The sequence below is a fragment of the Tauraco erythrolophus genome, chromosome 1 (assembly GCF_009769465.1).
Source record: "Tauraco erythrolophus isolate bTauEry1 chromosome 1, bTauEry1.pri, whole genome shotgun sequence".
Classification (NCBI taxonomy): Eukaryota; Metazoa; Chordata; class Aves; order Musophagiformes; family Musophagidae; genus Tauraco; species Tauraco erythrolophus.
In genome coordinates this window covers 107,878,313-107,896,683 of record NC_141465.1, presented here as the reverse complement: position 1 = coordinate 107,896,683, position 18,371 = coordinate 107,878,313, and positions in this window count along the sequence as shown.

Genomic DNA, 18,371 nt, shown 5'->3' with positions numbered 1-18,371 from the left:
TTAACAAGTGGCCTTGTTTATACTAACCTGAATGAGTGCCTCATTCCCAGTAATGTGCACAAATATGTTAATATTTATCTATCCATGCAATAAACTGAGTATATTTTATATCTATATTTAATCTATTTCCAGATTATGTATTCAATCCTGTTTTCCCTGGAGATGCTTATTCTGCTAGCAGTAATATCATTTGTTAAACCCTTTATACCATAATTACTGTGTTTAAATTTGTTATCAAGCTGTCAAAAATCTTTCCATGCATATTTATTTGGAACAATTTTTTGCTTATGTCTATGGCTGTGGTATTTGGCATTTGTATCAGGAAAAGAAATAAAACTACTTCTGGTTTGGTTACTGATCTAAAATTTGTGTATAAATATCACACTGTGGAGAGGGTTCAGTAATGCAGTGTTAAGAAAAACGTCACATCGATGGAAGAACATAAACTTAAATACTGTGTTGGCAATAAATCTCAACACTTTGTTCCTGAAGCAATTGTTTTCTGGTCATGAAGTTGTCAGCGCAGGGGTTGTTTTTTAATCATTGTGGTTTCACTGGTGGCTCAGAGAGGGATTTTTCTTTCCATTTCAGAACATCAAAAATTTCTAGATATCCGCAAGTCCTTTGTAGGTTGCATTGCCATGTTCCTGTGTGCTTACAGGGTTTATTGTACTATAGTCATGGACAAATGAAGGTGAGCCTGCAGCAAGCAGTTCTGATTTTCCTGCAGGGATGTTGCTGCCAGTTGGTTTTTGTGCCAGCTCATTAAATGTCTTTCCCAGTGCCAAATGTATCAGAAATATATGAGATCTAGTCACTTACAGTGAATCTGTTACATCCGTATATACACACACACATTCATACTATGATGCAGAAAGGAAAAGCAACTCTGAACCTTTCCCTTCTCACCCCACCCTTTGTAAACTGGCCAGCACTGGCCTTTGATTTCTGTGTGTACTTAAGTAAACACCCACCTCCTTGTCGTGGTTTAAGCCCAGTTGGCAGCTAAGCCCCACGCAGCTGCTCGCTTACCCCTCTCCGGTGAGATGGGAGAGAGAACCAGAAGGGTAAAAGTGAGAAAACTCGTGGGTTGAGATAAAGACAGTTTAATAGGTAAAGCAAAAGCCACACGTGCAAGCTAAACAAAACAAGGAATTCATTCACTGCTTCCCATGGGCAGGCAGATGTTCAGCCATCTCCAGGAAACAGGGCTCCATCACATGTAACGGTTGCTTGGAAAGACAAACACCATCACTCCAAATGTTCCCAGCTTCCTTCTTCTTCCCCAGCTTTATATGCTGAGCATGACGTCATATGGTATGGAGTGTGCCTTTGGTCAGTTAGGATCAGCTGTCCCAGCTGTGTCCCCTCCCAGCTTCTTGTGCACCCCCAGCCTACTCGCTGGTGGGGTGGAGTGAGAAGCAGAAAATGCCTTGACTCTGTGTAAGCACTGCTCAGCAATAGCGAAAACATCCCTGTGTTATCAACACTGTTTCCAGCACAAATCCAACACATAGCCCCATAGTAGCTACTATGAAGAAAATTAAGTTTTTCCCAGACAAAACCAGCACACTCCTTCACTGTCAGAAAGGTTATTCTTCATGACTAGTTACACAAGTAACACACATGGTATATTTACCAACTGCTATAAGGAAGGATAAACCAGCAGACAGTGATTCCTGCTGTGCTGTGTCTGTTCCCTTCCACCATCTAACCTTGCTCATGTGGATTGTACTTTTAGCAGTTCCTCAGACTGAGCTGAGCCATCCAGTGCCACATCTGTGAGCTCTGTATTGTGATTTCTGCCAGGGCAAATCAGATTGGAAGGGTTTCTGTCCTGCTCCAATATAAATAGCTATATATGATGTAAATGAATAAAGAACCTGGTCACAGGACTATAGCACTATCAACAAATCAAAGGGCATTAATTTCCTACTCTGAGATAGTCCACAGCGATCAAGTCATGTCCATGAACTTAGTGGAATTCTCATACTACCAAGATGTCCAAGCGCGTTCCAGCAGGTCCAGGATGACTTTCTCTTCGCAGCCCAAGCATGGTTACATTTCAGCATTTATAGGAGCCAGGGTTTTTTAATGCATCATCACTGTCTTTTGAAAAAATGACTCAGCTCCTGCCCTGAAAGAATTCTACTCCTACCACTGAATGCTTTAGCTTTGAAAGCTGTTCAGCAAATTACTCTCAAGTGATTGGCTGTGGGAGTTTTAGTTTTCTTATTATTTGTCTCAAGAAATGATCCGTTCAGAATTTACCTTGCACTACTAACACTGACTTCCAGTAAAAATGAAGGGAATAGCTGGAAGATTCTTAAATGATGCATCTTGTTTCATTTCATAGCCAGTGCTCAAGCATACAGTGGATCCCTGCTGTCTCCTCTTACTTGCATTTTCATGATGCCTGTTTTCCTGAGTGCAAGTTTGCATGTAAATCATGAATCCACAGCTGCACAAGTTAAACTAGTGCAACTGGAAGATGAGGTGTAACAATTGTCATCTCTAGAGTCTTTTTGACCATTTTTGTAGCAAGAGCTCTAATTCAGTCACCGTGGAAGAGAAGAGGAGGCATTCTGGAGAAGCATATAATGTACCCACCTCTGTAATAATATATAATAATATATTAATTTCTGCTTTCTCCCTCTTGCATTCCCTTTGAAAAAAAAAAAAAAAAGCATATAATGGAACTAAGTGAGACAGCACATGACAAAAAGAATGACAAAGGGTAAGAAATGTCCTCCGCATAAGGAGAGATTAAGTAGAAAAGACTCTTCCACTCTTCAGCCTCAGAAAGAAATATCCAAGGGAGAATATTTATAGAAGTGCATTAAATCCTCAATGTTAACAGAGATGGTGAGTAGGGAACAATGGTTCATCATTTCTTGTAATATTTTAGAGAGGTTCCACCCAACAAAATTTTCTGGCTATAAGGACAAAACAAAGTAGGCAATACCTAATCATCCGACATAAAATTAAAATTGCAAGACTTGTTACTGAAGGGTGACGTGTATGCCAAACTGAAAAAAGAAGTGAAACTCATGAAAGCAAAGTCCATTACAATCAGCTATTTGTTTCAACAGCTAGTTCAGAAAGCCTGGACTGGAAAAAGCTGGGAGGATTCAGGAGAAGGATCAAGCTGTTCATCTTCTCTTTCCTCTCCCCTACAACTCCATTACTGGGCATTGTCAGAAGCAGATCGCCCAACCCAGAAGAGCCGCTCTTGTGCTCTAACGGTTGTACAAAGAGTCCCCAGTCCCAGGCTTGGAATTGATAATACAAAGTACAAAAAACATAACGCGTCTTTTTTTTCCTTGGGGTAAGAAGGAATGAAAGTTTCCGTTTGTCAGCACCCTGGGTCTCTCACAGCTGGCTTACCTGTGCCTCACGTCTGCCTAAATCTCCCGCTGAGGACTGCTTGAAACGGTAGCGTGAGTCAATAGGCTTTTCCTGGCGCATATCCTGTGAAGGCATATGATCTGGACAGAATGCAGTAAAGCATCTGGAGGGAGGAAAGTGACGGCAGAGGTAAAAGATACTGTTGATGATTTTATTTACCTTATAAATGTGCTCTGATGTTTGTAACAAAATGTTAAAAGAATATTTCTTGGGCTATCAAGTGTCTCTTTCACTGATGTATTTTTCTCTTATGTTTGTAATGGCACCAAAATGATCCTGGTAAGAAAGAAACATAAATACCAATTTCTTTAAAAGTAGTAGCTCATGACGATGTGACTGGGCTTCTCTTCCATTGAGACAAGAGACAAGAGACTTGGATTTCAATACAGCAAGCTACACTGTGCCCCACAGGGACTGGTCCACAGTATGGTCAAGTCTGTCCAACAGAGGCCGGAGTAGGATCTGATTAATCATTCATAACAGCAAAAGCTTCTGTCTTGGGGGACAATTGGGCCAGTGCAAACTGCATGAGCTTCAACAAGTCAAAATGCAAGGACCTTCACCTGGGTCGGGCCAATCCTAGGCACAAATACAAACTGGGCACAGAGTGGGTTGAGAGTAGCCCTGAAGAGAAGGATTTGGGGGTGTTTATAGATGAGAAGCTCAACATGAGCCGGCAGTGCGCTCATGCAGCCCAGAAGGCCAACTGCATCCTGGAATGTATCAAGAGAAGCGTGGTCAGCAGGTCAAGAGAGGTGATTCTCCCCCTCTACTCTGCTCTTGTGAGACCCCACCTTGAATACTGTGTCCAGTTCTGGTGTCCGCACCATAAGAGAGACATAGATTTGTTGGAGCGTGTTCAGAGGAGGGCCACAAAGATGATCCAGGGGCTGGAGCACCTCTGCTACAAGGACAGGTTGTGGGAGCTGGGATTGTTCAGCCTTGAAAAGAGAAGACTTCGGGGGGGACCTAATAGCTGCCTTCTAATACCTGAAGGGAACTTACAGGAAGGCTGGGGAGGGACTGTTTACAAGAGTGTCCACTGATAGGACAAGGGGAAATGGGTATAAGTTGAAGGAGAACAGATTTAGATTGGATCTTAGGAAGAAATTCTTCAGTACGAGGGTGGTAAGACTTTGGAATAAATTGCCCAGAGAGGTTGTGGATGCCCCCTCCGTGGAGGTATTCAAGGCCAAGTTGGACAGAGCCTTGAGTAGCCTGGTCTAGTTGAGAGGCATCCCTGCCCATGACAGGGAGGTTGGATTAGATGATCTCTGAGGTCCCTTCCAGCCTATGCCATTCTGTGATTCTATGATAATATGTCAGGAGGTTGGCTTCATAGGACATGTCCTCCTGTGCTCACACCTCATAGCAGTATCACACAACAGTGCCATAGACCACCTCATCAGCAGTGTGCCTTAACACAGTCTCCTGGAGACAGGATTCCTGGCCTCCCATTGTCAGGATCTGGAAACACTCTCTCCCAATAGGAGGAAGGGAAAGATTTGTATCTGGAGTCCCCAACATAAGAAGGACATGGACCAGTTGGAGAGGGTCCAGAGGAGGGCCACGAAGATGATAAGAGGGCTGGAGCACCTTTCCTATGAGGACAGGCTGAAAGAGTTGGGGCTGTTCAGCCTGGAGAAGAGGAGGCTCCGGGGTGACCTTATAGCGGTCTTCCAGTACCTCAAGGGGGCCTACAGGAAAGACGGGGAGAGGCTGTTCAGGGGGGCCAGTTATGATAGGACAAGGGGTAATGGTTTTAAAATAGAGGGAGGTAGGTTCAGGTTGGATATTAGGAAAAAATTTTTTACTATGAGAGTGGTAGAACACTGGAACAGGTTGCCCAGAGAGGTGGTGGATGCTCCATCCCTGGAGACGTTCAAGGCCCGGTTGGACAAGGCCCTGAGCAACCTGATCTAGTTGGAGATATCCCTGTTCCTTGCAGGGGGGTTGGACTAGATGACCTTTGAAGGTCCCTTCCAGCCCTAACCATTCTATGATTCTATGATTCTATCTACCCTCAAAGAGCATCATCTGGAGAGAGATTTGTAACGGCTTTGTGGTCATCAGCAGCTTCCTATGCATGCCCAGGACTTAGCAGAGGTGCCACATGATGCCCTCAATATCCCACACCACCCTAATGCATCACAGTGTGCCGTGCAGCACAGGCACTCTTGGGGCTCCTCTGCACCCCAGGAGACTTCTTCCATCTCAGGTTGTAATGTCAACCACTGACTCGCCAGGCTGCACAGGGGATGTGCTCATTTATGTCAGGTCTTCCAAGATTTCAGAGGCAAAAGTCTCAGCAACCGTGTTCGCTCCACCTAAACTCCACTCAGATCTTAACTTAGGTGGACTTCAGTTACAAGGTCCAAAAAAACCCCAGTTATGGACCACATCATGATGGGCATAGACATCTAAAAGTTGCTGAACAGAAGTGCAACAAAGGAGTGCAGTTCTCACTGCCGATTAAGGGTCTACATGCCGTGGTCAGTTATAGGAAAAGCTTGGTTCGTCGGCAGTGATGCTCAACACAGCAGGCTCTGCGCTGAGGCCTGAACCTGCTTGCAGGAAGCACCCGGGGTGGTGTGTGGCTGCAACTGTTTTGTTGCTAACTTAATTGTTCTTAACCAGACTGGTGTCTCAAAACCATGAGATTCAGAGGCAGAACTCACTTCTTGCCTTTATGTAACCAGGCTAAATGTGAGCAATTTAGTAACTGCTTTCTCTTGCTGACGTTTCTTTTCTGAACAAGCTTCCTCGACTAACTTGTCTAGGAAATTCAGATTCTGTTATCAAATATTAGTTTGAAGAGGTTTGTGTGCACATCTCCTGCAAGAGTTGCTGCACCCGTTTATTACTATCTCCTCAGCTGTGGTGATTTTCCCACCCTGTAACACTGTGCTCAGAACAGGACCACCAATAACAGCTTCTGTCTGAGCTCTTTTGGCTTGGTGCACTGCAGCTTGGATTTTCCTTTCCAACTTGGCTCTCAAAATGAAGGTGTCAGGGAAATATTTCTCTCCCAGGAAATTTCAGTTTCCTCAGGAACTGTGCATTTGACATCCATAACATCATTATAAATGGTAAGTGTGATGCCAACAATTCAAAAAAATTCTTGTAGCATTTACATATTGCCTATAGTTCCCAGCTGGAACTGTTGGCTGTGGTATTGGGAATTATCTCAGTCTCTTCATGAAGTAGCTGAGAAGTTTTATTCTCCAACAAAGTAATTGGCTTCAAAGCATGTCTGCAACAAGTGCACGTGTGTGCACACAAACACACGCATATAGAATGTTTTTATTATTATATAATTTTCTATAGATTTTATTATGTAATATATATTTTAAACTTTACGTATAGTTATATATAATATATATTTGTGCATTTTATATAGTAATAGATATCAATATATATAAATAGTACATATTTTATGTTTGTGTTTATATTTTTGTATTATATAATTCAATTTTTTATTTATACGTAACTCCTCGAATAAGATTACAAGGATGAAGTGCTACAAGCTAAGAAGCAGAATTCTCCTTGTATTTGCCTGAAAGGCATCACAGCAGCAAGACCCACAGCTACAACCTAATAATGCACCTCCCAGCACTTGGGGTCAGGAAGACTGATTTGGTACACTCTGCTGGAGTCCAAACTAAGCAAACTGGTGGCATTCAGCACTGTCTCCCAGACTTCATCGGTCACAACTCATGGGACCAGCAGCTGCAATCTCTACTTCCAGCTTGAGCTTTTCAGTCCTGGTCTGCTGCAGGGTGCCAGGGAGCTGCACAACCATTCCTCCTAAATACCTTGGGTTTGGAGACCAGCAAATAAATGCTTTGAGAAAAAGAGAAGCTAAAGGACAGAAGTTCTCCAAAAGTCCACGTTTCAGTGCCTCTTCTATATATTTTATGCCAAGACACTGCAGTAGGAGGATTTCCCTCTCCCGAGCCCCTGCAGCTTGGGGCTGGAAAGTGATAGCCATGGCAGCAGCTTCTCCTTGTGCACCTCTCCTGGGCTGCTGGTCTCAGCTCCCCGTCTCCGTCTGCTATGAGCTGGGTTTGGTCGCTCATTAGCAGAGTGGCCTGGAAATGTCCCTCAAAGGGGGAAGGCAGCAGGCTGCGTCAGCGAGCACATGCCGCCGAGGGCCGGGGACAGGGGATGTTGCCAGCGTCTCTCCCCCTTCCTCGGACATTTTGAGAGAGTTTTTTTCATTTGGGGAAGGTATGAAGTGAAAAGCTAGTCAGCTGCCCGGGGAATGAGGGAATTTGGCTGCCAAACAAAGAAGAGCCGGCTGCTGTCGGACGCAGTCTGAGGTTTCTCAAAGGGGCAACAAAGGTGCCACTTTTTTCCCACGCAGTGCCAGTGGACTTAGAGCCCAGAGCCCTGGTGGCTCCTGGCACCCTGCTCAGACCAGCCCTCGCCGTCCCTCCAGAGCTCTCAAACCTCACCTTCAGTCTGCTTCTCATTAAACTGTGGCAATTAGTCATAGAGTGAAGTGAAAAGGAGAGCTCAAGACCGGAGGAGCATCCTACCAGGTGAGTCACCAACATTGGCTGCAAACGGGTCCTTCTCCTGCCGCTGTCAGCGCAAGGTGAACCTTTGGCCTCAAATAGGTTGGTGGGTTGGAAAAATGAAACAAATGTGTGCTTTAAAGAGAAGCAGGCAGGCCAAGAGGGTGCCTGCGGATTAAAAGGCACCTGTTTGTGGTAACAGCTTCGCAGAGCCAGGCTGAATAGTCAGGAGGATCTTAATTTAATGACTTGAGAACAAACAGTTCTGTCATCTTCTCAAATTTATTTCTTTGGGGTTTTTGCTTCATAATTTTCTGGTAAATGGAGACTCATTCTCCTTTTTGCCGGTGCTGCCTCCCATGTACCTCCACTTTAAAGGGATACTGTCAGGGCTACATTTATCTTCCTGATATAGATCTTGATAAACTGGTCACACTATGTGAACTTTATCATTAAGAAAATAAACAACAACAACAAAACCAGAAAAAAAATCTACATCTGCATTTTACAATTTTCATAAAATATTAAGCTATTGAAAACAAAATGCATCACAACTGACCAGGCGCTTTTCAGAGTCTAGTGAAATCAGCCCTGTGATAGTTTGATGTGTGGGGTGGTGTTCTGGTGGCAGGGGAGGGGATTTGCTCCCTGTGCCACCAGATCTGAGTCCCATCCCCTCCGGGGGAGGGGGGGGGGGGGGGTGTGAGCCAAATTGGCGCCTCTGCGAATTGCCCTATTTAAGTTGGGACAAAGGAGCAGGAAAGGTCTTTTGCCCAGGAGCGAGGAGAGGGGAGGAGGGCGCTGCCCTCGCTCCCGGCTCCCGGCCGGGCGACTGCCCGGGCCGGCGCCACGTGCTCAAGATGGCGCCGGGGGAGTCGCATGGGGGGCTCGGGAAGCGCCTCACTCCCGAGGTGCCCGCCGGGCCGAGCTCCTCCAGAGAGGATTAAGATCTAAGAGAAAACAACCACAACGACCAAGTCAGTCAAGATGGAGCAGGAGGAGGTGTACTGGAGCTGAGGCTTCCCTTGCAATCGGTGTGAAGATGGCAGGCGGCCCCCCTGCAGCCAGGATGCACTCGGCAGAGCAGAGACCCACTCGCGGCCCGTGGAGAAACCCACGTCGGGGAAGAGATGCCTGAGCCCGGGAGAGGTCGTGGAGCAGGGGATGCACGACGAGGTACTGTTAATAATGGGCATGGAAATGCACGACGAGGTCGTGGAGGCATCTGGAGTCCGTGGGACGACCCACGCCGATGCGAGTGGCAGCAGCTCCCTAAGAGGCCGAGACTGGTAAAGCCCGAGCTGGTGCAATCCATGGGGAAGGATTACAATCCTGCGGGCAGTACTTAACGCTGGAAAAGTTTGGGGACTTTTTCCTCGTGAGTAGGGGATCCGCCGAAGCAAGGGAAAAATGGTGTAAGGACTCCTCCTCCTTTAAGAAAGGAGCGGCAGTTAACAACATGGATGAACTGACCTGCACTCCCTCATTCCCTGTCCCCCTGCGCCGCTGGGGGGGAGGTAGAGCCAGGAACGAAAGGAAATAGGGGTGGGGAGGTGTTGTTTTAAGATCTGGCCTTGTTTTCCCTTTCTCCTCTCAAGTAACCGGTTTCATTCCCTTGTGTCTCTTGTTAAGTAACTGTTAATAAATTGTTTTATTTTAAGAAGAAAGCCTGAGTCATGTTTTGCCCGGGACCATGGTTGGTGGGTGCTCCCTTTGTCGGTTCTTGTCTCGACCTTCAGTCCAAAAACCACGACAAGCCCTTATGGCATCAGTGAATTACATTGCAAAACGGAGGAAAATAAATAGCCTTCAGTGTTACTACAATCATTAACAGCAGGGATATCTCAAGTTGAATATAGTCTGGGCTTAGCTGTCATCTTCTTCTTTCTATATCCTTTTACTTTATTACCTTCTTGTTTTCCTTTTACTGTAGCTCCTTCCTGCATTTCCTTTACTGTACTTTTTTTGCTGCATGAAAATGTTGAAAACACGCCACCTTCTGTTCTTTTCAGCTATTACACAGTTCCAAAAAAACTTCTAACCTCTGGAAACCTCCGTAAAATGAGTGCACGTCTGCGCGCAGATACGTGCAGGTACACACGTGTGTGTAAACCTACACATTCACACGTCTCTTAAATCCCTCTGAACTATCAAATTCTCTTTATTCACAGGCCTTTTTTAGTCACACTATTTACATTCTGGCCGTGTGGAGTTAAGTTGCCAGAGCGGCCTAAACCACAACACATGCTCACTAAAGGTTTCCAAGGAAACCACAAATTAGGCCAATTCCAACCACTGTGGCTGGAAAGGAGGAAGGAGGAAGGTGATACTTCATCTAGTCTCTCTTTAAAGACTGCACTGAACAAAGCTCCGTATCACTTTTTTTTTCTTTCTTATCCTCAACTCCTTCACCTCCACATGTACACGCACACATATACACTCCCCTTCAGAGCTGCTCTGGGAAAATCTTCCTCCTCTCCTTTCCCTGATGCAGGGATGCTGAAGAGCTTCTGCCAGGGCACCCTGGGCATCCCTACTTGCACACTGCCACAAAAAATGGTGGGATGGGAAGATTGAAATGCAACTCCAGCCCCAAATTTTGGCTTTTGTGTTTCATGACATTTAACCTGAGGTTTTGTATTGGTGATGATTCCTTTTCCCAAAAAAAACCACAAGAGGGATTTCTTACGCCACTACTCCTTCACAAGTTTATCCCAGTATCTTAGTCTTCTGTTATCCCAAATAAAGCACAACATTATAGATGTGAGCAGATTCCTCTGCATAGTTTTTCCTACTCATATTTCCTCTATTGCCACTTAAGGAGCCTCCATAACTGTACATAAACTTGGACTTTGGCAAGGCCTGGCTAGCTCTCTGAACAGGGCGTGAGAAATGCTTTATTTTCTTTTCTCTAACCACTTATGAGTACTGTGCTTCTTTCTAAGAAGCCATGGCTTCTTTTCACTGAGGATTTTGCAGTGGAAGACTATGGGAGCAGGTGATAGCTCTGTGTTAGGTGATGGAGGTGAAGAGTAGCACCCATGAGTGAGGGTAGGGGAATGTACATAGCCACAGAAACGGTGTTTGTGGGTTGCCTTTGCAGGCAGATAGGGAGGTCGTCAGGGTTCATCTCTCAGTGCTGCAGAAAAGCAAGGAATGTCTTTATCTGCGTTTGCATGAGGAGTGTTTTCCTAAGCCCATAGCTACATTCTTCTGTACCTTATACACATTATCGTGTTTTTATACGGTCTTGGACTGCTCTGTGTAGGAGATCCTGCCTGTCTGACTTCTTAGAGGGGGCACTTTCAGATATCTGAGTTACAGATAGGATTATATATTCCTTAAGAGCACCTCAAATGCAATTAAGCCAGCCTTTGTTTCTACTGTAAACCCCGTGGCAGAAGGGCTATCTGCAGACTGTAAAGAGGAATAAGTAGTATGAGTAAAATAAATAGCCTTAGAAGGTGTATTTTTTCTCTGTGTTCATTTAACCTCAGAGATACATGTTGTGATAGAGAAGCCAAAGACTGTCTCTGCCTATTCCCATGTGCCAGAAAGGTGTTGGCATTCCTAAATAGCTGGCCTTATATCACAGTACCTTAAAGTACTTTAATTCCTATTAGGGGTGAAGCTAGCCCTCTGCCTACTGTGAAATATGGGGAGCTTAAAGATGATTTGAAATACTCTTTCCCCCTCCTTTCTAGTCATAAGTGGAATTTAGCTGGAACAGAGAATAGGGGCCCCATGTTTTCAAAGCATCTGTTTTCCCAGATAAGCTCTTGACTCACAGGGAGTGGGAAGAGAAGTGTGTTGCGGTAAATCAGAAAGTCCATAAGGCGTGGAGTGGAGTCAGGCTTCTGACTACAGTAACGGCTTCAGAAAGGACGCAAATGAGATAAGCCTTGCTCTTGGCAACAAATTGTGGTGGTCAGCACAAAACATTTCATCTTGCCTTCCAGGGTCTAATGCCACGAGGCTGATGTAGCTGGGTAGAGTAAGCTGTTCACGACCAGCTCTGAACTGTTGTGCTGACTGAGAACACACTGACTTTATAAAAACTCACCCTTAAAAATATGGCTTGGACAGCACTGCTTTGGCTGGTGCATTTTCTTGCAAACTTATAGACTAGGCAGTAGGTTAAAAATCTGGGTAGAGGAAACCTGGACTTGTATCCAGACGAGTTGGTTTTGGAGACAGTTGAGTAAAGGCTGTAGTGTCAAGAGGTGAGCGGCAATCAGTATCCCAAAGTGAATCCTACCAGAGGTATCTCAGAAGATAATGCATGTTTGATTCTAAACTGTCGATGGGTCACCTGGGACATATTTGGGGGGTGGGGTGCAGACCAGGATAGGTCTCTCCACTGCAATAAGCCAAATGGCTTTTTAAAACGCACTAGCTGTATTGACTGTCACGGAGCTCAGATATGCAGCTCACAGATGAGCAGCCTGCACTGCGGAGAGCCACTCGTATGCTTGTGAATCCAGAGCTGACTCCTCGTTACTCCTAGTACCTGTCTGGGTCATAGAAGGGGGTTCAGAAAGCAGGACTGGCAATTTCACAGTTCTTCATGAAACCTCACTTCCACGGTGGGGAGCAGAGCTGCCCACTGGATGCTACCAGGACCTTGTACACACGCCACTGCTGGAGATGTGCAAGCTTCTCTGCAGCATCCCTGACTCTGACCCATCGCTAGGTTAAGCGGTCCTTCGCAAACAGATGCAGCAGTGCTCTGGAAGCAAAAAGATAGGTAGAAAGTACAGATGTGAAAGCTGTCACTGAAGACACAGAATGTCGTCACCAGTAATATTTTCAAAGGAGTGTGTGATCTTTTATGTACATGCAGGAGGAGTGTGCTATCGAGATGGGAATATTCTGCAGAGTACTTTGTGTTCCTTTCTATACAGGCTTCTATTTCTGAATAATCACATCGAGGATGATCACAGATGTGAAATACACCTTTTCTAACCACAGGATAGAGGGAAGACATTTATTTTTTTCCAAATTGTGTTGTTCCAAGCTTCCTTGGTACTGCTTCAAGCTACAGCCACAACAGCATATAGATGCCGCAGGTTTAGCAGACTCTAACTGCAAGATTCTGTGTCTTAAGAGTATATTAACATCCCACATATGACCCAGGTATCCAGGTCAGAGACATTGATGCTGCCACAGCGAGTCGACACTTTTTGGTATCTCAGTGGAGAATATATGTAGCAAACCTATGGTAGATATTTATAGAACAATGCACAAGTAAATGCTGTTAATAGTCCTCCCACAGAAACTGAAGCTGGCCTTGCTGCCTAAATGTACACCTGCAGTGTACTTACTGAAGCCAACAAGCTTTACTGAAGTCACCAAAGAAAGTAGAGGTGTTTGGAAATTTAGCATTCCATTACATTATGTTGTAATTCTTAAGGATCTCTGATGACTGTTTATTTATTTATTTGTCACTGCTCAGGCAGAAGTGTAAAAGCCTGTGAAATGGGAACAAGCCCCAGATTTACTCAAGAAACTGCTGCTGGTGGCAGCAAGGAATGAGAAAAAGCCTGTAAGGCAGAGCATAGCATCTCAAGACTGAGAAGTTTGGTAGGGGCCAGCCTTGGCACCCCTATGCTGTGTATAACCTTGAGGAGACTTCACCATATGGATAAGTTCCAGCTGCAGGACTAGATGGTGTCCAAGCCTAGGAACAGCATGAGTAGGTGGAGAAGTAGATCTCAGATTTGCGTTTCTATCTGAGACTTAGAGCACCATGGGCACCAGCTCTTTCAAACCTGCTGTTGATTTCTTCTACCTCACCAAGCCAGAGACGGACACAACAGGCATGACCAGTGCATGTAGAAGAAGGAAAGCTAAGAGAAATGCCCAGGCATGGATGGCACTGGCTGCCAAAGCTCTCTATCCCACCACCCCAAAGAGGAGAGAGCAGAAGTAGGACAAGGGGAAATGGATATAAGTTGGAACATAGGAGGTTCTGCTTAAACATGAGGAAGAACTTCTTCCCAGTAATGGTAACAGAACACTGGAACAGGCTGCCCAGAGAGGTTGTGGAGTCTCCTTCTTTGGAGATGTTCAAAACCCGCCTGGACGCATTCTTGTGGGATCTAATCTAGGTGGTCCTGCTCCGGCAGGGGGATTGGACTAGATGATCCTTTGAGGTCCCTTCCAATCCCTAACATTCTGTGATTCTGTGATTCTGTGAAGTACAGCCCCAGCCTTGGCTTTCACAGCAGGGTTGCAGTCTGGGCTGTTGCCAGAGGTGGCTGCAGGATCACTGCTCCGACCACAGGCTGAACCAGCACAGTGCAGAGATGTTTTTAAACCATATCCCAATACGACTGAAAATTCATCCTCCTCATTCAGAAGTCAAGTCAAAACGGAGCATGAATGGCCTGGAAATGTGACCCATATCATAAAAATACATAGCAGGGCATGTGCTCACGTATTAGCAAGGACAGATCCATGCTCCTTCCATGATATGTTGACTAAATAAATGGACACATCCTTTGTGTTCACATTTTGTTAGAGTTTTACCAGGTGCAATATGTAAACCATACAATCTGGGTAGGGTGTGTCTGACCCAAGTGCCATCAGCAGGGCTTTGGGGACGTCCAGCCAGTGCCCGTCTGAAGACGCCAATATTCCCCTCTGCACCTAAGCAACTGAGAGGGCAGCTGAGTTGTCTTCTTTCATATTGTTTTACTGGAGGCAGTTTTCTGCAAAATTATGTTAGTGAGAGGGAGGATTCCTGCTACGACTGCCATGCCCAGGCTGGGTAGGGTACCTATGCCTGACAGTACAAAGGGTCACATTGTTCATCCAACTAGCTGCCTAAAAAGCTGGTGGCTGCAAAGGGTCAGAGCTCCATGGCTAAATTTCTGCAGAAAGAAGAGATCAGCATGCATTACCTGAATAACTGTCCCGCAGAGAAGCTACAAGGTCATCTAGATTTTGCTCCTCTATAACATGACATCAGATGCTCTGCCTATCACCTGGGAAGGAACTGCAGCTCCTTGACACTGAGACATGGTGTAAATGAGCAGCTTCGTCTTTATTATAAACATAAAAATGTCCTGATACTCATATCCTGTCTCCTCTCCCCCTTTCTCTTCAAATTTTATCCTTGAACATTAAAACGAAGGGATCGAAAAAAGTAGAACAGCTTCTGATCTGCCAGTGGAGTTGACCTAAACTTGCCTGAGTGCAATGGAGGTCGGAGCAGAGCCTTCACGCAGGCCTGGGAGAGGAGAAGCTCTCTTGTGGCTCGTGTTTCTCTGAGTTACTGGGTGAAGTGAATGTTTTAGATTTAATTTGCAGATCAGAACCAGGCACATGGCTAGCTGTGGTTGTACATGATACGTGATTTTTATTTTCTCTTTTAGTTTGTGAAACATTTTTTTTAGTGTAATTGTGCAATTGCCTGAAGCTTTAGAGTGTCTCCATTTAACAAGTCAGGAAACACAAAGAATGAGGGTCAGTAATGGTTGTAAATTACTTCTCTAAATTTTACCTGCATAAAAGGCTGGTTTTCCTTCATTTCATTATATGCTCTCAAATGCACAGAACTGGATGTGTAACCTTTATTCTTATTTCTCTCAGCTAGTTAAAATTTTAGCTTTTGCCACTGATATGTTCAAGATGCCTTTTGCTTTTTTAACTTATTCTTGTCTTTTGCTCCCATGAAAAGGAGAAGAAAAGAATGCCTTAAAGAGACAATTATGTTCATTACAACCCAGAAGAACAGAGAAGTTGGGAAAGCTCAAAATATTTGACATATATTAATTTTTGTAGGTAATGTGTATTGTTACAGTTGATAGCTAGGAAAATCATAGAACGGATTTGTCTTTTGGATTGTCTTTGTTTTTTAATCAAATTGAAAGAAAGGAACAAAAAAAACCCCCACAAAGAATGGATTTGAGAATAAGACTTTAGACAGAGCGTCAAGATGTTTGGGTACAACAGTAGTACCCTAAATACCCTGTATGATTTAGGCCATGTTGCTTTTTTCCTCATTTCCAGAAGTTCTTTTCTTCCACTTGGGGTGAGAAAGCCATCTGTATGCTCAGGCGTATCTTCCTCAAAAACTTCAATGGCTTTCTCTCTCAGCAAGGCTCTAGTTGGTATATTTCTTAGATTTGACCTGCATTTCTTAAAGGTGCCAAAAGCTCTGAGATTCTGAAAAACATAGTTAACAAAAAAAAAAATCAAGATGCATTATTACAGTAGGGTGAAATATTATGTCAGTAGTATAATAAAATTATTGCTTGACTTAAAATATACTGTTTTATATAGATCACTTTTGCAACATATTAAATTCCCAAAAGCAGTTCTGGTTTTGTACATTTTTTCACAAATACTAAATTCTTTTTTTTCCTTTGTTTGCTTTTTTTTTGTTTTTTTGACACTATGTTAAGAAAGTCACAGAATTGAGCCTACCTATTGGGCAAACAAGGAAAGAACTCATGAGAAAAAAACTAAGACTGTTTACTTAATCCCAGCAAAATCCAGGCTCCTCAATGAGAACAGAAAAAAACATGGATATATTGGGTTTTCTCTTTTAACTAGATTTTTTTTTTTCCTCAGCAGATACACTTAGGAGCACTAAGCACTAAATGCAGAACATTTAAAGAAAATATAGACAAAAAAGACAATCATGACAAAAGCAGCTAGACCCTAGATTTTTTTAATTCATGACCTAGATTATAGTAATGAAAAAAATACAGTTTAAATTTAAATTTTCAATTTACTTTCTTGTTAAAGAGAAGTTATACTGCTGTTAAGAGGAACTTTTCAAATTAGACCCACACTTCATGGTCTGCTGTTGAAAAAGGATTTCAAAATCTAATTTTCTGAAGTAAAATATTGCCTTTTGTGTTTGCCACAATTCCCTGTAGCTCAGCAAAGAAGCTATCATCATGGTACTTACTTGTAAAATGTGCTTTGTGAAACTGTCCTTTGTACCCTTCTGCCAGGCAGAGGTGAAAGAGTGCAAGAGGAAAGTGAAAGAAAAGTTTGGTCTTGTTAGTATTTAGGTAGATTAAGGGGCAAAAGCCTTTTGGAAGCACTTCAAGCCAAAGAACAAAAACTACTGCTCTTGCTCAAAACACTGTGAAAGCCTACAAAGTTCAAATGAAGCTTCAGAAAGCAGAGATAGTATATATTCAAAAGAAAAGAATTCTGTTTCCCTGAGTTCAAGGTTCACTGGTTCCTTCTTACACATACATCAATCCCAGACTGTGGTTTCCACACACTGTACTGGACTGTGGGTCAACTGAAGGATCAATAAGGTACTGGGTGAAAGTGGCTGATGAGTAAATAGGAAGGGACTTTGCCTTTAGTAAAAGAACAGGCTCATAAGTTATTTTAGGGTGAATTTTCTGTGTTCTTTCTTTAATGTATTTGCTGGAGACCTTCAACCAAGATAATTCTATTTTACTTTATTTTATTTTATTTTATTTTATTTTATTTTATTTTGTTATACTTTGTTATATTTTAATGTGGCTTTGGACTGGAATATTTTTGCATTCTATAGAAATCACAGTCCCAGCCAATCTGAAGAATCTGTGATACTAGAGAACTGGTGCAATGATCATTTTATACAAATTCAGAGACAGGCAAATAAAGCATTAGAAATTTCTAGTCTAGTTATGGAAATGGTTATGTATACACTTACTCTTTTGTGTTTATGAGAGACAGTGAGAAAAATCCCTATTTAGTTACAGTTACTGGTTTATATTTTGGAGAAAAAATGTCTTTATTAAGGGTCAGAACACCTCCTTAAATTCAAGTATAAAATGGTTATGCAACATATTGCTATGGATAGATGTACACATATATATACATATACTTCACAAGGAAGCAAAAGTGTGCAAATCCAATTAAAAACAAGTGAAAGCAAAAAACGGCTTTTGCAAGGTCCCCTTTAAAAAGTGATCTGTGAAAATATCTCACTGTGAGTTCATGCATGGCTATTTGTATAGCTGTACAAACAGACCTCGGTCCCCTGACAAACAAGCCAGCCCGAACAATGAAAAGCCCCTTTCCTCCCCTCTGATAACAACTGGCACAACAGCAAGATTTTGGTGTGACCCCCACAGTGCAAAGTTGCCTTTTCTTTGACTTCAGGAGTAGAAAATCCATGTCGGTTGTGTTGCAGTCCTGCAAATTGTTGACTTTTCAGCTGGGAGAAGTCTGCATGTCTTTCTCAAGGAAAGGGCATTGACCTTGCAGATGTTGATTTTTTTTTCTTGTTTTTTTATTTGTCTGGAGTAAAAATAAAGGACTCATTCATTTCTTATTCGGTTTTGGTGACTGAGATTGGTCAGTGTTTGCATCAGGTCCAACCTTGGACGGCAGCCATGTAAGACCTAGAAGTGGAACTGTCTCTGAAAATGGCAGGAGCCTTAGCGTGCTCCACAGCTACTGCTGCTCTTAGTTAACCTCCCC